Consider the following 18,733-nt stretch of genomic DNA (forward strand, 5'->3'; position numbering starts at 1 on the left):
AGAGAAGAGAAGAGAAGAGAAGAGAAGAGAAGAGAAGAGAAGAGAAGAAGAGAAGAGAAGAGAAGAGAAGAGAAGAGAAAAGGAAAGATTTTAGAGGGATTTTTAGTTAGTTCAGAGCGTTGCTAAGAAGTTATTTCTGCTTATCTGAAGGTCATAGATAACTCCCTTGCAATGCAGACACGCCACAAGAAAGAGACAGAGAGCAGAATGTAAGATTGTAAAACTACATCCCACTCATCCACCAATAAAATTAATTTAGAGTTATCACTCTTGTTTTCCTTTTTACAGCAACTGTAGCTACTAGCTTAAAGGCACAGCCTAAACTGTCACAACAGGATGTTGGAGTTTGCTGTTCATCCACAGAATTTGTTACACTGCATTCCAGATTTCCTTTTTTTTTTTTTTTCATGTTGATGCCCTATCTGCCCATCAGGAACAAACTGTTGTATAAATACTTTGCAAAATAGTCATTTAAAATACCCATGTAAAACTAGAACAGAAAACCAGCTGTTTTACCTCCCCTTCTTGGATGACAATGTCTTTTTGTTTTCCATTTTCAATTATCTTCAAACACATATTTCCTTTAATCTGGTAAAAAAGCTGAAGGAATAGGAAAAACAAACAAAACAAATATTAAGGCCATTACTCCAAAACATTCTGTCCTTCACATTCTGTATATACAGGATACATTTATACTTTCACACATCCAATCCATACATCCAATCTGTAATTGCAAATACTGACAAGTGTTTGGGTTTTTTTCCTAACAATTGTCTTGGGTTAAAAGGGAGCAAGACAGGCTAACTCCTCAAAGTAGTTACAAAAAACTCCACACAGGATTGAATAGGAATACAGAATATTACTGGAAGTCTAATTGGAAGTGCTATTCATAAACTACAACGCTACAGTGCAAAGCATAGCAAAGCAAAAGATATCCATAGGCCACAGTCATCTAAGAACCTATTTAGTCCAAAGCTTCTACAAACCTCCACCAAAAACAGGACAAACATCCCAGGCTGGAATGCCCCCCTGCATAGTATGCCTCTCTGCACCCCTATTACTGAACTCTCTGTGATGCAGCTCTGAGCCCCTGCCAGGCTGCTCCAGGCCCGTCTCCCATGCATAGCAAGATAGGGAGCCAGCCTGGAAGGGAGAGAGAGAGGGAAAAGAAGGGGGGAAAAGGGGAAAGAGAAGCTGCTGAGACTGACCCTGCAGCCCGTTTTATATTGGAGATGCAGGGCATTATGGGAATGACATAACATAATTTCCTGTGTCCACCTACTGTGTTGGACTCTCTAGCCTCTTACAAAACTTCACTGTGGTTTCTTAAAGATGCCCATATCTCAGACCATGATAACAATAAATAACAACAGACTTCCAGCTTTTGTTGCTTTTGAAAATCACACAAAATCACAGAATCAACCAGGCTGGAAGAGACCTCCAAGATCATCAAGTCCAACCAACCACTCAACCCTAAGTAGACCATGGCACCAAGGGCCTCATCCAGCCTTTTCTTAAACACCTCCAGTGATGGTGACTCTACCACCTCCCTGGGCAGCACATTCCAATGGGAAATCACTCTTTCTGTGAAGAACTTCTTTCTAAGATCAAGCCTAAACTTCCCCTGGCATAGCTTGAGACCGTGTCCTCTTGTTCTTTTGCTGGTTGCCTGGGAGAAGAGACCAACTCCCACCTGGCTACAACCTCCCTTCAGGTCTACCTTGAGCCTCCTCTTCTCTAGGCTAAATGTTACTAAATACTATTTCCATCACCTTGCATACCTTTGGCAATCTACCTAAGAGATCTGTAACTGCTTATAGAGCTGTTATGTGAACACAGTGGAATTCCATTGTGCTCTTTACTCCTGGGGATTCCCCTTCATAGGGCTGAGATGTTAGGGTCCAGACATCCATCAATTACACTGTATATAAAACTTAATTTAAGATGTAGCAGGGTTTTCACTATTACATTCAGTCAAATTAAATGTCACTTTTCCAAATAAACTCCACATATGTATGCACAGGTTTTGTTGGTATGTTTTTGGGTTTTTTTCCATTTTCAGCAGAGTTCTCACTGAGGAATAATTGCCCATTTGGAAGTTGTTCTCCTTTATTTCTGTGGATACCCTCAAAGACCAGTCACAGCTGCTCTGCTTCCTACTGCATATGTAAAAGGATAACATTTGAAGCATGTATAAGAACAGAACCACTGAACCCATAACTGTCTTCAGTAATCTTTCCACAGCTCTGTTTTCAGAGAAGCTTTAGGGGGATCTTTGAGATGCTCAGACCTAGCCTCATGTTGCATGGCAGAACTGTGCTATAATCTTTAAGGTCTCCCTATGACCTGGCAAAATGGGCACATTTTCCCTCTTTCTATACAATACAGGGCAATAATACTTCAAGAAGTCACCTTTACATTTCTGCTACTCTCTGCTTTCTGTGTTCTGTTGGCCATGTCTACAAACCAAACAGATTTATTCATGTAATTGCTAGTGCATCTAAATTAAAAGTTCTAATGAAAATTTTACTTACATTAAGTAATTACAATTTTAGTAAAATGCAAAGTAAATAGGGGAAAGAAGTATCCACTGATGTATCTAAAAAAACCAAACAAAACCTTCCCCATCTTTAGAAAGGCTTAATTGTTTTTAAAAAATCAGGATTATACCCAAAAGACTTTTGAAATATTAATACACGTGCCTGAAAAATTCGGGTAAACACTTCTATCAACATAAGAAAGAACAAAAATGCTGCCGAGCGAATAAAACAATTGGGAGAGCCGAAGATGTACTGGAAAATAGCAGATGCTGAGAGTTCTTATATGAATGAAAAGTTCACCTTGTGCCAAAGATATAACCATGGATAAATTATAACATTTTTAGTGCCAGGCTACTTTCCCTCCTTGCACTCTCAATGAGCTTTTCCTGTAATTTTCTTTGGTCATTCACTGCCGAAGCCCTCGTTACAGAGCATATAGGGCAGGGCTGTCTGTTAATTGTATAACATAAAGTGATTTGAGTGGGGAAATGGTCTCTCCTTCATTTCAAGGAAGACTCATCTAAGACCATTAAGATCGTGATGGATTATCAATCAGGCCATTAGCCATGGGGTACTGGTAATACTGAAACTGAAAGACCTTTTCTGAAATGTTGAGCTTTGGAGTGTTATTGTCCTTCCAACTACTGAGGGAGCTATTACTGAACACATGCATAGGACATATAGATGAGGGAAAGGACAACAGAGGCTGACTTTTATTCTGCTTGTGACCATGAATCATACAGCTAAGAAAACTTTCTGGTAATGAAACAATGGAAAGGGGAAAGGGCCCATCCAGTTCAGTAGCTGAGCATCACAGTCATAAGAAAAGATTCTGAACACTAAAATTTGAATTAATAGGGAAGGAGGAATGAGGTAAGCTACACATTGTCAATAAACCTGTTTTTCTGACTGAATTTAAATAGTACCTTTCACTGTAAATTATGGCCTGTTCTTCAAAACTTTTCTTTCAAAATACCTAAGTGGTTCAGTCATATATAGATCATCTGATGCAACTATTACTAATACAAGTGGCAGTAATTACTGAATCTACTGCTGTGCTTACATTATACATTGAACATTTAGCAAGAAAACTGTCAACTGTTTAATATCAGTGAGTTACAATTCATGCCCATTTTGCAGGACAGTTTGGCAATACATGATTTGGCAATACATGATGAAGCTCTGCCTTCTGGGCAAAACCAACCTTTTCCTACCTTCTGAGAAAATCCAGACTTTTACCTTGTTTCCTGCTTGCTATGTTGCATCTTCCATTGAGAAGTCATTCTTTACATTTTTTCTTGACATTGTCTAATATAATAATTAAAATTGCAATTACACCTACAAAAACTAAACTGAATGCCTCTTAAGACAGAGTTTGGTTTACTTTTCCTTATATTCTCTTTACTGCAGGAGAATTACACCCTCCTTAGTCTGCTTCATCCTTCTTGATCATGCTTCAAACCTGACAGTATTGCATAAAGCTGCTATGAAAGGCAGCACTGACCACTGCTGAATCATTGTCAAGTCTGGGAAGGTGTATTTTGCTCAATTATGGCAATACATGAAAAAATAAAGTAGTCATTTCTAGAGACAATAGGTGGAGATGCAGAGAGGTGAAAGTTTACTGTTCCCATTAGTGGAAACACTGAAGCTGCTTGTCTTAATAAATATTCATTTCAACAGAGTCGTAGAACGGGTAGATACTGCCTCAAAAAGAATGATGACAATCCCACCACAGTAATGTGGTGAGAGCTGTAATGCTTCTTCACCCAGGTGTGTGTATCCTAGCAATTAAAGAAGGAAGTACATAAATGGGAAATGATACAGTATTTCTAATAGGCTTTGTATAGGCAAATTAAAACCCAAATAATTTTTATGTACAGCAATCTATGGAGTTTAATCTAGAACCACAGTTAATATCAAACTTTCCTAGATACCCAGAGCTCTGTGAGGGCTTTTGCAGCTGAGAGTTTCTTTACAGTCCTCTGAAGCAACCTACAATTTGCAATGTACCTTGACTACTTTGGCAATGCTCAGCAACTTCTGGGATTGGGCTCTGACTTGGCATATTCTGGCTTGTATTGCTTGTCAGATTGCTAAATACTAAATTAATTTGCAGAGCAAATCAAATTCTGATGTGGAAGTAGAGCCTGGGTGTTCCCCAGACTTTGGACTCTGCCCATCTGTCCAGCCTGTCGAGGTCCCTCTGCAGAGCCTCTCTACCCTCCAGCAGATCAACTCCTGCCCCCAGCTTGGTGTTGTCAGCAAATTTACTGAATTTGTTTCTGGATACATAATCTCTGTCTGATGCAAAAGGATCATTGCTTTGTAACAGGACCTTTGTTTCTTTTAACATATTTAAAGAGTTTGCATGAGACAAATGGTGTGTGTGATACACATGACAACAGATTTAAAAAATCATTATTATAACATAGTGATAAAGTCACACCAAAGACTGTGAACAGTTTCTCTCTTGTATGCTGCAGCTTGATTTGGTTCCTTATAAAACCTGTCCAATGAAAAACAAAGTCTCAGGTATGAGGCAATACTTCTGTGCAGAAGGATGACAAGTAAGTAGTGCGTGGAAATTAAGAAGGAAGAACAGTACACAGCTGCCAGAACATGAGCCAGGAGTGTGCCCAAGCGGCCAAGAAGGCCAATAGCATCCTGTCATGCATCAGGAATAGTGTGGTCAGCAGAAGCAGGGAAGTCATCCTGCCCCTGTACTCCACACTGCTTAGGCCACACCTTGAGTACTGTGTCCAATTCTGGGCCCCTCAGTTTAAGAAGGACAAAAGACTCTTGAACGCATCCAGAGAAGGGCAACGAGGTTGGGGAGAGGCCTCGAGCACAGCCCTGTGAAGAGAGGCTGAGGGAGCTGGGTGTGGTGGGTTTGGAAAGGATAAGGCCAAGAAGCCTCTTCCCTCCCCCCTGTGAAGTAAAAGGGAAAAAAAAAATTGAAGGGAAAGGAAAAAAAAACCTCACAAGCTGAATTAGCAAAGCAGTGGAGCTATATTTACAAAGCAATGTAGGGTTTGCAGGGGAATATTTACAAATATACAGTATCTACAATATATACAAAGATATACAACAGAGTAACACAGAAATGAGAGTGACCCCCCTCAAGGCAGAGGGGTCCCCCACCTCCGCTCTCCCCTCTCTCCCCCCTTTCCCCAGAATGGGATAGAAAGAGAAAGAAAAGAGAGGAAAAAAAATGTTAGAAGCAGTTTGTGTTAATTGGAAAGGAGTTAATATACAGGCCTGGTATCTTGTTTTCAAGGCCGAGGCCTTGGCAGAAAGCCCAGCACAGAGACAGAGCTGCAGAGCTGCTGCACCGTGGAAAGGCAGAAGCAAGACTGACAGAAAAGTCGTGGAAATGTCCAGTTCACTCCCAGTTCAGAAGGTGCTTCCTCCCACTTCACCAATGAAATTAGTTTAGATTATTCCTTCCGTTTACCAGCTTCCGTCCACCATATTCCCTTTCTTAAGGGGGCAACGTCAACCGGCCACACTGGGGTTGCTTAGCGTGGAGAAGAGGAGGCTCAGGGGAGACCTTCTTGCTGTCTACAACTACCTGAAGGGAGGTTGTAGCCAGGTGGGGGTTGGTCTCTTCTCCCAGGCAAGCTGCACCAGAACAAGGGGACACAGTCTCAAGCTGTGCCAGGGGAAGTTTAGGCTGGAGGTGAGGAGAAAATTATTCACTGAGAGAGTTGTTAGGCACTGGAATGTGTTGCCCAGGGAGGTGGTGGAGTCACCATCCCTGGAGGTGTTCAAGAGGGGACTGGACATGGCACTCGGTGCCATGGTTTAGTCATGAAGTCTTGGGTGACAGATTGGACTTGGTGATCTTTGAGGTCTCTTCCAACCTTGGTGATTCTGTGTGAGTGTGTGATTCTGTATAGAGAAAACTAAGAAGTAAGAAAACATTGAGTTACATATTTATGGAATTCTTGGTTGTTGAGGATAGGAAAAAAATTGTGCAAGACTGTGATATTATTTTAGCCTATATATTAAGGAGACAGTCCCAAAAATCACTGACAGTCCAGATCAAGTCTCTGTTTTGCATGTAGTTAGGCAGAATTGTGTCATCAGAACTGATCTTCCTGATATAATTGCAAAAGGATGCTTCTAAGCCCTTATCTCTTCATGTGAATCCATTGCTGGTGTAAACTGCAGGCTAGCAAGTTCCAGCTGTGCCACAAGACACACTATAAACTGTGTCATAACAGGCATCAAATAATGTGTGAACAATCCTATATTTAACTTTGTTTTTTCTTTCAATCCAACACTTTGTTGCTATCAGAATAATTCTAGTAGAATAGCATCACCTTAAAGTTGTGTAAAGGACCTGTGGGGTTTTCCACTCATGATTTTGCTTTATAACAATATGCCTGGTCTTTCGAATTAGCACTCAGAACTATAAAAGACTTTTTGCCTGCCAAAACAATGAGCTGAAAACAGGTTGTTTGTTTGCTTTTGTTAAGTTTTGGTTTTTATCCCAAATCTAATTTAGGAAGATGGCCTTTTGCTAGTATATTCTCTGTCTCTCAGTTCTTCTGCAGTTAAAAAAAAAATGGATCTAACAGAATTCCCACACTTGTTTTTCTTTTTAATCTGACATATAATATATCTAACATAAAACACTTAGCAATATATCATAACAGCAGTGTACATGACTTTCTCAGCAGTCATACTATAGATGTGATTGCTCCTTTCCCAGGGATGTAGTCACTTTGACAAAAGCACATTGTGCTTTCCCACCTAAGTATCTCTAGAATTGCCTTTTCACAGAATCACACAATGCATCTGGTTGGAAGAGACCTCAAAGATCATCCAGTCCAACCCAGACTGAACAACTCCAGCTCCCTCTTGCGTGAGGGCCCCAGAACTGAACACAACGCTGAAGGTGTGGCCTCTCCAGTGCTAAGTACAGGGGGATGATCCCCTCCCTGTTCCTGTTAGCCACAGTGTTTCTAATACAAGCCAGGATGCCATTTCTTGGCCACCTGGGCACACTGCTGACTCATGTTCAGTCAACTGTCAACCAATACTGTACCTTACCATGGGGTTGTTGTGACCTAGGTGGAGGACCTGGAACTTTGGCCTTGTTGAACTTCATACAATTAGCCTCGGCCCACTGTGATAACCTGTCCAGATCCTGTTGTAAAGCTTCCTTGCTCTCTAGCAGAGTGACACAGCCACACAGCTTGCTGTCATCTGTAAACATAGTGAGGGTGCACTCAGTCCTCTCATCCAGATCATTCATAAAGATGCTAAAGAGGACAGGCCCCAGGACTGAACCCTGGGGGACACCACTAGTGACTGGTTGCCAGTCAGATTTAGCTCCATTCTCCACTACTCTTTGGACCTGGCCATCCAGCCTAGAGTGCACTTATCCAAGCCATGTGCCATGACTTTCTGAAGGTGAATGCTGTGGGAGACAGCATCAATGGCTTTACTGAAGTCCACATAGACAAAGACCACAGCCCTTCCCTCATCCACTAGGGAGGTCACCATATTATAGGAGATCAGATTAGGCAGGCAGGATCTGCCTTTCATAAACCCGTGCTGACTGGGCCTTATTGCCTGGTTGTCTGCTAAGTGCCATGTCATGGGACTCAGGATGACCTGCTCCATAACCTTTCCTGGCACTGAGGTCAGACTGACAGGCCTGTAGTTCCCTGGATCATCCTTTTTGGCCCTTCTTGGGTGTCATGTTTGCTAGCCTCCCATCAACTAGGAAAACATGTGGTGAATGATAAATTCTTCTGGCTAGCAACTATCACTACACACAGACTGCCTTGAGACACGGCTTGCCTCCTTCCCAGCCCATGCAACCTGACAGCATGGTCCTGGATGCTGCCAGAGGTTCCTTCTATGCAGAGAAGGGACATATACAGGTCAGATGGACCTCTGCCCACAGCCATGGGAGGGCTGTGAGACTGTGGTGGCAACCCAAAGGAAGCAAGGGTCAGTGGTAAGGCAGCATCATACAATCACTGAATGACAGGGGTTGGAAGGGACCTTTGAAGATCATTGGGTCCCAACACCCCTGCCAAAGCAGGATCACAGGTGGGGAAGGCGACCGGCCTGGATGAGCAAGCAGCTCCTGGAGGATTTAAGGGGGAAAAAGAGGCTGTATCACCTTTGGAAAGAGGGGAAGGCTTCTCGAGGTATGTTCAAGGAAGCTGTTAGATTATGTAGGAAAAAAATTAGAGAGGCAAAGGCCCAGTTGGAACTGAAGCTGGCCACCTCTGTGAAAGATAATAAAAAGCATTTTTACAAATACATTAACACTACAAAGAAGGGCAAGAAGAACCTGCACTCCTTATTGGACCTGGAGGGGAACACTGTGACTGAAGACAAGGAAAAGGCTGAGGTCCTGAACACCTTCTTTGCCTCAATGTTTAACAGCAAGGCAGGAGTTCAGGACGAGTGGCCTCCTGAGCTGGGTGATGGGGTCAGGGAGCAGTGTAATGCCCTGGAAATCCATGAGGAATTAGTTCGAGACCTACTGAGCCACTTGGACACTCACAAGTCCATGGGACCGGATGGGATCCATCCTAGGGTGCTGAGAGAGCTGGCAGATGAGCTGGCCAAGCCACTCTCCATCATTTTCCTCCAGTCCTGGCTCACCATTGAGGTCCCAGATGACTAGAAACTGGCCAATGTGGTCCCCATCCACAAGAAGGGGCGGATGGAGGAACCTGGAAACTCCAGGCCAGTCAGCCTGACCTCAGTGCCAGGGAAAGTGATGGAGCAGATTATCCTGGTGGCAATAACTGTGCACCTGAAGGATGGCCAAGGGCTCAGGTCCAGCCAACATGGATCTAGGAGGGGCAGGTCCTGCCTCTCCAACCTGATCTCCTTCTATGATCAGGTGACCCGTCTGGTGGATGTGGGGAGGCCTGTGGATGTGGTCTACCTGGACCTCAGCAAGGCCTTTGACACCGTCCCCCACAGCAAACTGCTGGCTAAGCTGTCAGCTCGAGGCTTGGATCGCAACACTCTGTGCTGGGTTAGGAACTGGCTGGATGGCTGAGCCCAGAGAGTGGTGGTGAATGGTGCCACATCCAGCTGGCAGCCAGTCACCAGTGGCGTCCCCCAGGGATCAGTGCTGGGCCCCATCCTCTTTAACATCTTCATTGATGATCTGGATGAGGGGATTGAGTCAGTCATCAGCAAGTTTGCAGATGACAACAAGTTGGGAGCAGATGTGGGTCAGTTAGAGGGCAGAAGGGCTCTGCAGAGGGACCTCAACCGACTGGACAGATGGGCAGAGTCCAATGGGATGGCATTCAACAAGTCCAAGTGCCGAGTGCTGCACTTTGGCCACAGCAACCCCATACAGGCTGGGGTCAGAGTGGCTGGAGAGCAGCCAGGCCTAGAGAGGGACCTGGGGGTGCTGATCGACAGCTGCCTAAACATGAGCCAGCAGTGTGCCCAGGTGGCCAAGAAGGCCAATGGCATCCTGGCCTGCATTAGGAATAGTGTGGCCAGCAGGAGCAGGGAGGTCATTGTGCCTCTGTACTCTGCATTGGTTAGGCCGCACCTTGAGTACTGTGTCCAGTTCTGGGCCCCTCAGTTTAAGAAGGACATCGAGACACTTGAACGTGTCCAGAGAAGGGCAACAAGGCTGGTGAGAGGCCTTGAGCACAAGCCCTATGAGGAGAGGCTGAGGGAACTGGGATTGTTTAGCCTGGAGAAGAGGAGGCTCAGGGGTGACCTCATTGCTCTCTACAACTACCAGAAAGGTGGTTGTAGCCAGGAAGGGGTTGGTCTCCTCCCAGGTAACCAGCACCAGAACAACGGGACACAGTCTCAAGATGCTCCAGGGGAAGTTTACGCTCAAGGTGAGGAGAAAGTTCTTCACCGAGCGAGTCATTCATCATTGGAATGTGCTGCCCAGGGAGGTGGTGGAGTCGCCCTCCCTGGAGGTGTTCAAGAGGGGATTGGATGTGGCACTTGATGCCATGGTCTAGTCCTGAGGTCTGTGGTGACAGGTTGGACTCAATGATCTTTGAGGTCTCTTCCAACCTTAGTGATACTGTGATACCTAGGGCAGGTCACAGAGGCTGACTACAAACATCTGCATGACACCATCATAATTGAAAATTAATGAAGGCTGTTGTGAAATATTTGGGTAGGTTTTGTGATAAATTATTCACTAATTATTTTTTTCTTTTTAAAATGATTTCTTGAACTTGACTCATTTTGCCTTGAATCATGCAGATGCTTAGGCTTGGGTTTCCAATGGTGCATAACATTTTGCTGTAGTTATGTGAAATTAAATTCCTCTGCTGGGAAGCACAGCAAATTGCGTCCCATCCTGAAATTTTTGCTGAAAGGTGTCTAGTGCCCCCTTTCCCTTAGGGTTCCTCCAGAGCCAGTGATACCTTTGATTCAGAAGAGTCCTCAGGCCAAACAAACAATTCCATGCAAAAGGCAGTAAAAAAACAGTAGGTGCAAATTGTTACAAGCTTGACAGGTTTTGCTCTTGCTTCTCCTATTCTGCACTTGGCACAATTGCTGCTCACAACTCAAAGCAAAAGGACAGCTGTTTTTGATGCAGAAGATATGCAGAAAAGGGACTGGTTTGAAAAGTATGTGGAGACTCTGACCTTTAATCTTCCAAACCTGAATGAAAGCTGATTTTGATGATATTTTTCACAAAGCTCAGAAAAATGCTAAAATATTTAATTTTGATTTTCAAAATTCAAAGTTATTTTGAGCTTCAGATCAATGTCCTGCAATAAAAGAGCAGGTAAAAAAAAAATCATTACCTTTCCAAAGCTTTGTTCCAAAATATTGAAATGAGACATTTTGATGTGTCAGAATGCTTTCTCTAGTTTCCTGATGGAAATTAATTATAGCAAAATAGATCTGACCTCATGTGCCTGTTTCAAAGGAAACACACAGATGGTGTGTGGTTCTTGTGAATGCTTCTGTTTAAGTCTTTGAACAGATCTAATACATACAATGGTGCTGAGTCTGGCATTGATAATCTCTAGCTGTACCTTCAAAAGTAGCTGCATTTTCATCATTATAGATCAAGTAAACCAGCAAAACATAAACATTCTACAGGTTACCTCTTCTCCTTCTTCAATATGATAATCCTTCCTTTCATTTGGCCCTCCAACAAACATCACATTTAGTTGATGGCGATGCCTAGAAAAGAGAGTGAGATTTTGAAGGTAACAGCACTCATGATACTCTGTACTTTATGTAAGTGGCTTTTAATTCTTCGGGGACAGTGAGTCAGTGAAACAATGCTGAGTGACAAGAAACAATGCTGAGTGACAAGCAACATCCAGAATGAGAACTCAGAAGACCTCTCTGCATGTCTCCACTCTACCACTGCTCTGCCGGGTGACCTGAGGCCAACTACCTCCCTCCTGGTGTTTCAGTGCCTCCAGCTATGAAGAGAGGACAACTATAGTTACCAACTGTGGAAAGAGCTTTGAACTGTAAATATAGCGAATGCTACATAAGAGGAAAGACAAGAAAAGGTCTTTTCAACCTGAGCTGATTAGATCAGGATTCTGTAAAGGTAAAATACTTTTAAAGGTTAATAAAGGTTAAAATGAACTTCCTTTCCCCTTCCACCCCCTACGCCCTCTGCCCCCATCCCCCTTCCTCCCCCTTCCTCTCCCCCCCTCCGTTGGTAGAATTACCAGCTAACTTCTATTTATGCTGGTTTTGCTAAGGTAGAACAACGTTACAGTGGTTTCATTGTGGCTGTGGTTAATTCAGAAAAGGATATTCAGGTCCTTCGTCTTAATTCTGCTACTTTCAAGAGCCCAGATGTGCACTTCTCTCATCTGTCACAAAGAACAGCTATCGTATCAGTCCACTTACACTAACAAAGAGGTAAGGTAGCAGGGTTTCATCCCCTAAAAACCCCACCTCTAAATCATGCCTGTTAGCTGTGATTCAAAATGTATTCTTAAATTCATTTTGGTATGTGAATCAAGGTATCGTGACTTCTACTTTCAGAAGATTCTGGGTAATGCATGGGCTAACAAAGGATCCTGGTAGCTAGAACCATCAGAGCCACGCACCCCTGCACCACAGGGAAGAATGACGTGGCTGTGTTAGCACCTCAGAAGACTTAATTGAGTGAAGGTGTTCTGAATAGCTGAACATATATATTTGATCTGCTACTATTATCATGTGTGCCTTTAAGAGTATTTAAATGATAATGAACAACACAGTAGGGAATAGTAAAGCAGAAATAACAAGCAACAGTGACAAAGCATTGGAGAAATAGAAGTCCAAAGAATTAAATTACCTACAATTCTTAAACTGACTATATTCACCATAGGAAGCTACATACATTATAGCACTTGGCTGCATCCCTGTATCCTAAAATAAGGAATCAAAATCAGAACTGCTTGCACCATGCAGGTTTGTTTTCAAGAATGCACTGTAATTCTTGTGTATTACTGAACACAAGGAAGGGTAGGAAGATCGAACCAATAACAATACAGCTAGAAATTAATGAAATCAATTAAAATAAACCCTGGAGAATGAAATATGAGAAAGGCAATCCATGAGTATTTTGTAACCTAATGTAAAGGTGAGTTTGGTTTTGTTTTTTTTACAGAAACACATGCAGCTTCATCAATAGTTCAGTAACTAAAAGTGGAAATTCTGCTCTAAAAATCACTGTTGCTTAACTTTTTGTTTGACAAATCTACCATTAATTTTGCTACTCTAGGCCTTTATTTGGGTTTTACATAATAAACAGGCTACTATGGGTTAGTCATTCCTATCATTAAACATTACATAATGACACCATCAAACTTTTTCAGATATGAAATACTAGCAGGAACTTCAGTAGCTTTGTTTGCTACATAAAGCTGCGTGATTAATAAAGTTTCGTTCGTACTGTGGCCTTCCAGTATCTGAAGGGGGCCTACAAGAAGGCTGGGGAAGGACTTCTCAGGATCTCAGGTAGTGATAGGACTAGGGGGAATGGAATGAAGCTGGAGGTGGGGAGATTCAGGCTGGATGTGAGGAGGAGGTTCTTCACCGTGAGAGGGGTGAAGCACTGGAATGGGTTGTCCAGGGAGGTGGTTGAAGCCCCATCCCTGGAGGTGTTTAAGACCAGGCTGGACGAGGCTCTGGCCAGCCTGATCTACTGTGCAGTGTCCCTCCCCATGGCAGGGGGGTTGGAACTAGATGATCCTCATGGTCCCTTCCAACCCTGACTGATACTATGATACTATGATTGCTAAGAAGGAAAATCATAAGGATGGAAAGCATTTTCAGTTAAGGCTGTCAAAATGCAATTAAGGATATCATCAAGGTTTCAGGGGAGTGAAAATTACCTGACTGCACTGTTTTAGAATGAGGTGCTAAACAATGGCCTATTTAGATCTACATACTTTTAAATTTATCTTCTTAACCACACTAACAAATGGTACCAGCAGGTAACCTTTTAAAAATATCTCAAGACTAAAAAGAATCAGATGGTCTACCACCCACACTTAGGTCTCCTTATGGGAAGTATCATGTTTTGCATTTAAAGAAGGGCTTTACAAGTGCCATTAACTATGCTGTAAAAATCAGCTAAGGTCAAGGGTTCTGATTTTGAACTAATTGCTCATTGTTGAGGTTATAAAGCATTTAAACTTGCAAGACAGTCTCATTAAAATACATCTAATCAACTTGCAGCACTTACACTGTATAGCTTTCTTGACTCTGGTAAAACTAAACAGGTGGTGATTCTGTAATTGAGGTTTTGTTTTGAAATCCTTAATAGGAACTTAAAACTTTTTATTTTCTCAAGTGTATGGAACATTGCTGAACAAAAACTTTAAAGCCATCAATTTAGACACCATGAGTTCTTGAAAGACCTATATTAGAATAGAACAGAATAAACCAGGTTGGAAGAGACCTTCAAGATCATCGCGTCCAACCTATCACCCAACACCACCCAATCAACTAACCCATGTAACCAAGCACCCTGTCAAGTCTCCTCCTGAACACCTCCAGTGACGGCGACTCCACCACCTCCCCGGGCAGTCCATTCCAATGGGCAATCACTCTCTCTGTGTAAAACTTCCTCCTGACCTCCAGCCTGAACTTCCCCTGGCGCAGCCTGAGACTGTGTCCTCTTGTTCTGGTGCTGGCTGCCTGGGAGAAGAGACCAACCTCTGCCTGTTTACAACCCCCCTTCAGGTAGTTGTAGAGAGCAATAAGGTCACCCCTGAGTCTCCTCCTCTCCAGGCTAGGCAGCCCCAGCTCCCTCAGTCTCTCCTCATAGGGCTTGTGTTCCAAGCCCCTCACTAACTTCGGTGCCCTTCTCTGGACTCGTTCCAGCAAATCAACATCCTTCCTAAACTGAGGGGCCCAGAACTGGACACAGTACTCGAGGTGTGGCCTAACCAGTGCAGTGTACAGGGGCAGAATGACCTCCCTGCTCCTGCTGGCCACACTGTTCTTAATGCAGGCCAGGATGCCATTGGCCCTCCTGGCCACCTGGGCACACTGCAGGCTCATGTTCATCCTACTATCAACCAGCACCCCCAGGTCCCTCTCTGCCTGGCTGCTCTCCAGCCACTCTGACCCCAGTCTGTAGCACTGCATGGGGTTGTTGTGGCCAATGTGCAGAACCCGGCACTTGGATGTGTTCAATCTCATGCCGTTGGACTCTGCCCATCTGTCCAGCCTGTCGAGGTCTCTCTGCAAAGCCTCTCTACCCTCTAGCAGATCAACTCCTGTCCCCAGCTTGGTGTCATCAGCAAATTTACTGATGATGGACTCAATGCCCTCATCCAGATCATCAATAAAGATTTTAAAGAGGATGGGGCCCAGCACTGATCCCTGGGGGACTCCACTAGTGACTGGCCACCAGCTGGATGTGACACCATTCACCACCACTCTCTGGGTTCAGCCATCCAGCCAGTTCCTAACCCAGCTCAGAGTGCTGCTGTCCAAGCCATGGGCTGACAGCTTGGCCAGGAGTTTGCTATGGGGGACGGTGTCAAAGGCCTTGCTGAAGTCCAGGTAAACTACATCCACAGGCCTCCCCACATCCACCAGACGGGTCACCTGATCATAGAAGGAGATCAGGTTGGTGAGGCAGGACCTGCCCTTCCTAAATCCATGCTGGCTGAGCCTGATTCCTTGGCCATCCTCTAAGTGCTGTGTTAATGCACTCAGGATGACCTGTTCCGTGATCTTGCCTGGCACAGAGGTCAGGCTGACAGGCCTATAATTCCCTAGCTCATCCAACCCTTCTTGTGGATGGGCACCATGTTGGCCAGCTTCCAGTCCTCTGGGACATCTCCAGTGAGCCAGGACTGCTGAAAAATGATGGAGAGCGGCTTGGCCAGCTCCTCTGACAGCTCTGACCTTTGAATCATAGAATCATAGAATCATAGAATCAATAAGGTTGAAAGAGACCTCAAAGATCATCAAGTTCAACCTGTCACCACAGACCTCACGACTTCTAGCCATGGCACCAAGTGCCATGTCCAATCCCCTCTAGAACACCTCCAGGGATGGTGACTCCACCACTTCCCTGGGCAGACCATTCCAATGGCTAACAACTCTGTCTGTGAAGAACTTTCTCCTCACCTCAAGCCTAAACTTCCCCTGGCACAGCTTGAGACTGTGTCCTCTTGTTCTGGTGCTGGCTGCCTGGGAGAAGAGACCAACCCCCTCCTGGCTACAACCTCCCTTCAGGGAGTTGCAGAGAGCAAGAAGGTCTCCTCTGAGCCTCCTCTTCTGCAGGCTAAGCAACCCCAGCTCCCTCAGCCTCTCCTCACAGGGCTGTGCTCGAGGCCTCTCCCCAGCCTCGTTGCCCTTCTCTGGACACATAGGATCAAAAGTTACTTTTTGAAAATTTGTTAGTCACTTTTTGGAAAATCCTGAAAACATTTAGGTAGCATCAGAAGCAAGTGGCTTTCCTTCTTCATAGGCTGAAGCCACAGTGGTTTGTTTTTTGTGTGTTTTGTTTGATTGTTTGCTTGTTTTTAATCTATGCAATTTTTGTCACAAAAATACATTCATTGTTTTGTTGTGACTTCTTGCAATATGTATGGGGAATACTTCTGATAGATGTCATGTTCCTAACTTATTTCACAATTACACAAAAGTGCTGGTAGTTGTTAGAGGACAGTGTAGTAATGACAAAAAAGTTCATCTTACTGGTGAGGAAAGAAATCCATGAATATTCCATATATGTAAAATCCTAAATTCTTACCACCATCACTGGTAACCTGTAGCCATTGATTTGCTTTATGAAATGCTTCCTAAAAACATTATGAAAATGAAAGAAATTAAAACATTAATGAGATACTTTCCTTATTCTCTCCCATTTGGAACTATTGTAGTGATGCAAGTTTCCTTCAGAGAGAGATGTTAGCCATTGGAATGGGCTGCCCAGGGAGGTGGTGGAGTCACCATCCCTGGAGGTGTTCAAGAGGGGATTGGATGTGGCACTTGGTGCCATGGTCTAGTAGTCATGAGGTCTGGGTGACAGGTTGGACTTGATGATCTTTGAGGCCTTTTCCAACTGTGGTGATTCTATGATTCCTAACTTCTCAGTTAAGCACACAACTGTAGTTTCAAGAGAGACATCTCAGTAAAGATGTGTCCTTTACTGGATATTTGCCTTGCAACCATTAATTTGAAAAGTAACCCTTGCATCTGTGAATGAAAATTAACATCGCAGCTTTTGATTAGAGGCAGAAGTTCAGGATAGGGCAAGAGGCATATCCTTTGATGCTTTTTGAATTATTAAAATTGTAAAGCAAGATCACATTGTTAAAATTAACAGCAAGAACAATGCTTTTTATTTGCTTTATAAATCCTGGGTTTGTGTGACTCCTTAGAGAGAAATGTTTCAGATGAAAGCCTTTCTAGAATCACATATTTTTTTTTGTCGTTGTTGGAAAAGACCTCTAAGCTCATAGTTTTAGACAAAATACATTGTCCTCAACTTTATGGGCAAAATAAATCCTTGCTAATCTGTTGACTAGAAGGTGCCACACACTGGAATATTTACACTGGAATTTGTTCCTGATGTTTGACACTGAGAATACACATCCTTTACAACTGCGTAACACCCAGGCTGGGTTTTTTCTTTAATTAGCTGTCTCATTCAGAATCCAGATCATAGCTTTAAAGCTGCCTCTTCAGTCTCTCTACCCTGCCTCCATAGGTTTGGAAATGCCCTGGAAACCTGCTTCTCCGGTGCCCTGGCCCCTCCTTTCCTTTCCTCCTTATCTTTCAGTGATATGTCCCACCAGTTTTGATTTGTCCTGCAGCTTTGGCTCCTCTGCAAAGTTGGAATGGCTCTCAGCAGCTCTAGCAAGTTCTAGGTTTCAGGTTGTAATTTGGTAGCACTAACCTGCAAGCTAAATCTTATTATTTGTGGATGTCATCTCCTCTGATTTCTGTGAATTTATTGTCACAGGGATTGCCACAAATTCCCTTAACTCAGTCTAACTGCCTACAAGAAAAACATACCCTGTATTCAAGCTGATTTTTACAGCTTTTGATGAGTTCTTGCAAAACAGATTTCAATCACTTTCTGTTCTTCAAAACAGCAGTCTGACTGGCTGCCGTCTAAGAGCAACTATAGTTCCTTACTAATCTTTACCATATATTCATTTTAGCAGCTTCCTCTTATCACTAGGAACATAAGAACTGAGTAAAAAAAAAATAAATAAAAAGTCTTGATTTACTTACATAAGCTTATTGCACACAGGTGGCAAAAAGGAAGCTTTATTTTCTTCTATCCATTTTCCTACATTTACAAGAAGCTCCATGGTCCACCAGCTATGAAACTCTTGTCAGAGATTCTAGAGTTTGTGGAGCGCTCTTTCTTTGTGCAAACTGCATGTGATTCCATCCCCAGAGCTCAGGGGATTGGTTGATAGAAGAGGTGTCTTCAGGATTCGGTGTCAAAGGGGACAGGTCCATCAGCCAAAGGTTACTTTGTGAAGAGTACTAATGTTCCAGCAGCTTAGCTAATAATTGACCAGTGTTTTTAAAATATGTATTTTCATACTGGAGACTGATTCTGTCTGCAGGAGATTTCTTATTTCTCTCTACTGGTGTATGTTACCTCTCTACAAAAACTGCCTTGTTACACAGACAGTTAACTGAGAGTTAGAAAAATAGACAAGACTTGGGTATCTATACCTGTGGTAGTTTTAGGCTGCACCTTGAAAATT

General features: G+C 43.5%; 1 long non-coding RNA gene across 1 annotated transcript; it reads right to left on the reverse strand.

The window, feature by feature from the left end:
* Window positions 1-68: 68 nt before the first annotated feature.
* LOC137451377 (uncharacterized) lies at window positions 69-18,408 on the reverse strand. Its single transcript, XR_010989800.1, has 3 exons — window positions 18,246-18,408; window positions 11,630-11,708; window positions 69-600 (listed from the first exon to the last, which is right to left on the reverse strand). It is a non-coding gene; the product is annotated as an uncharacterized lncRNA (long non-coding RNA).
* Between the last annotated feature and the right edge of the window lie 325 nt (window positions 18,409-18,733).

Source organism: Melanerpes formicivorus, unplaced genomic scaffold, assembly GCF_026170545.1.
Source record: "Melanerpes formicivorus ecotype bairdi unplaced genomic scaffold, bMelFor1.0.p_v2 SCAF_43, whole genome shotgun sequence".
Classification (NCBI taxonomy): Eukaryota; Metazoa; Chordata; class Aves; order Piciformes; family Picidae; genus Melanerpes; species Melanerpes formicivorus.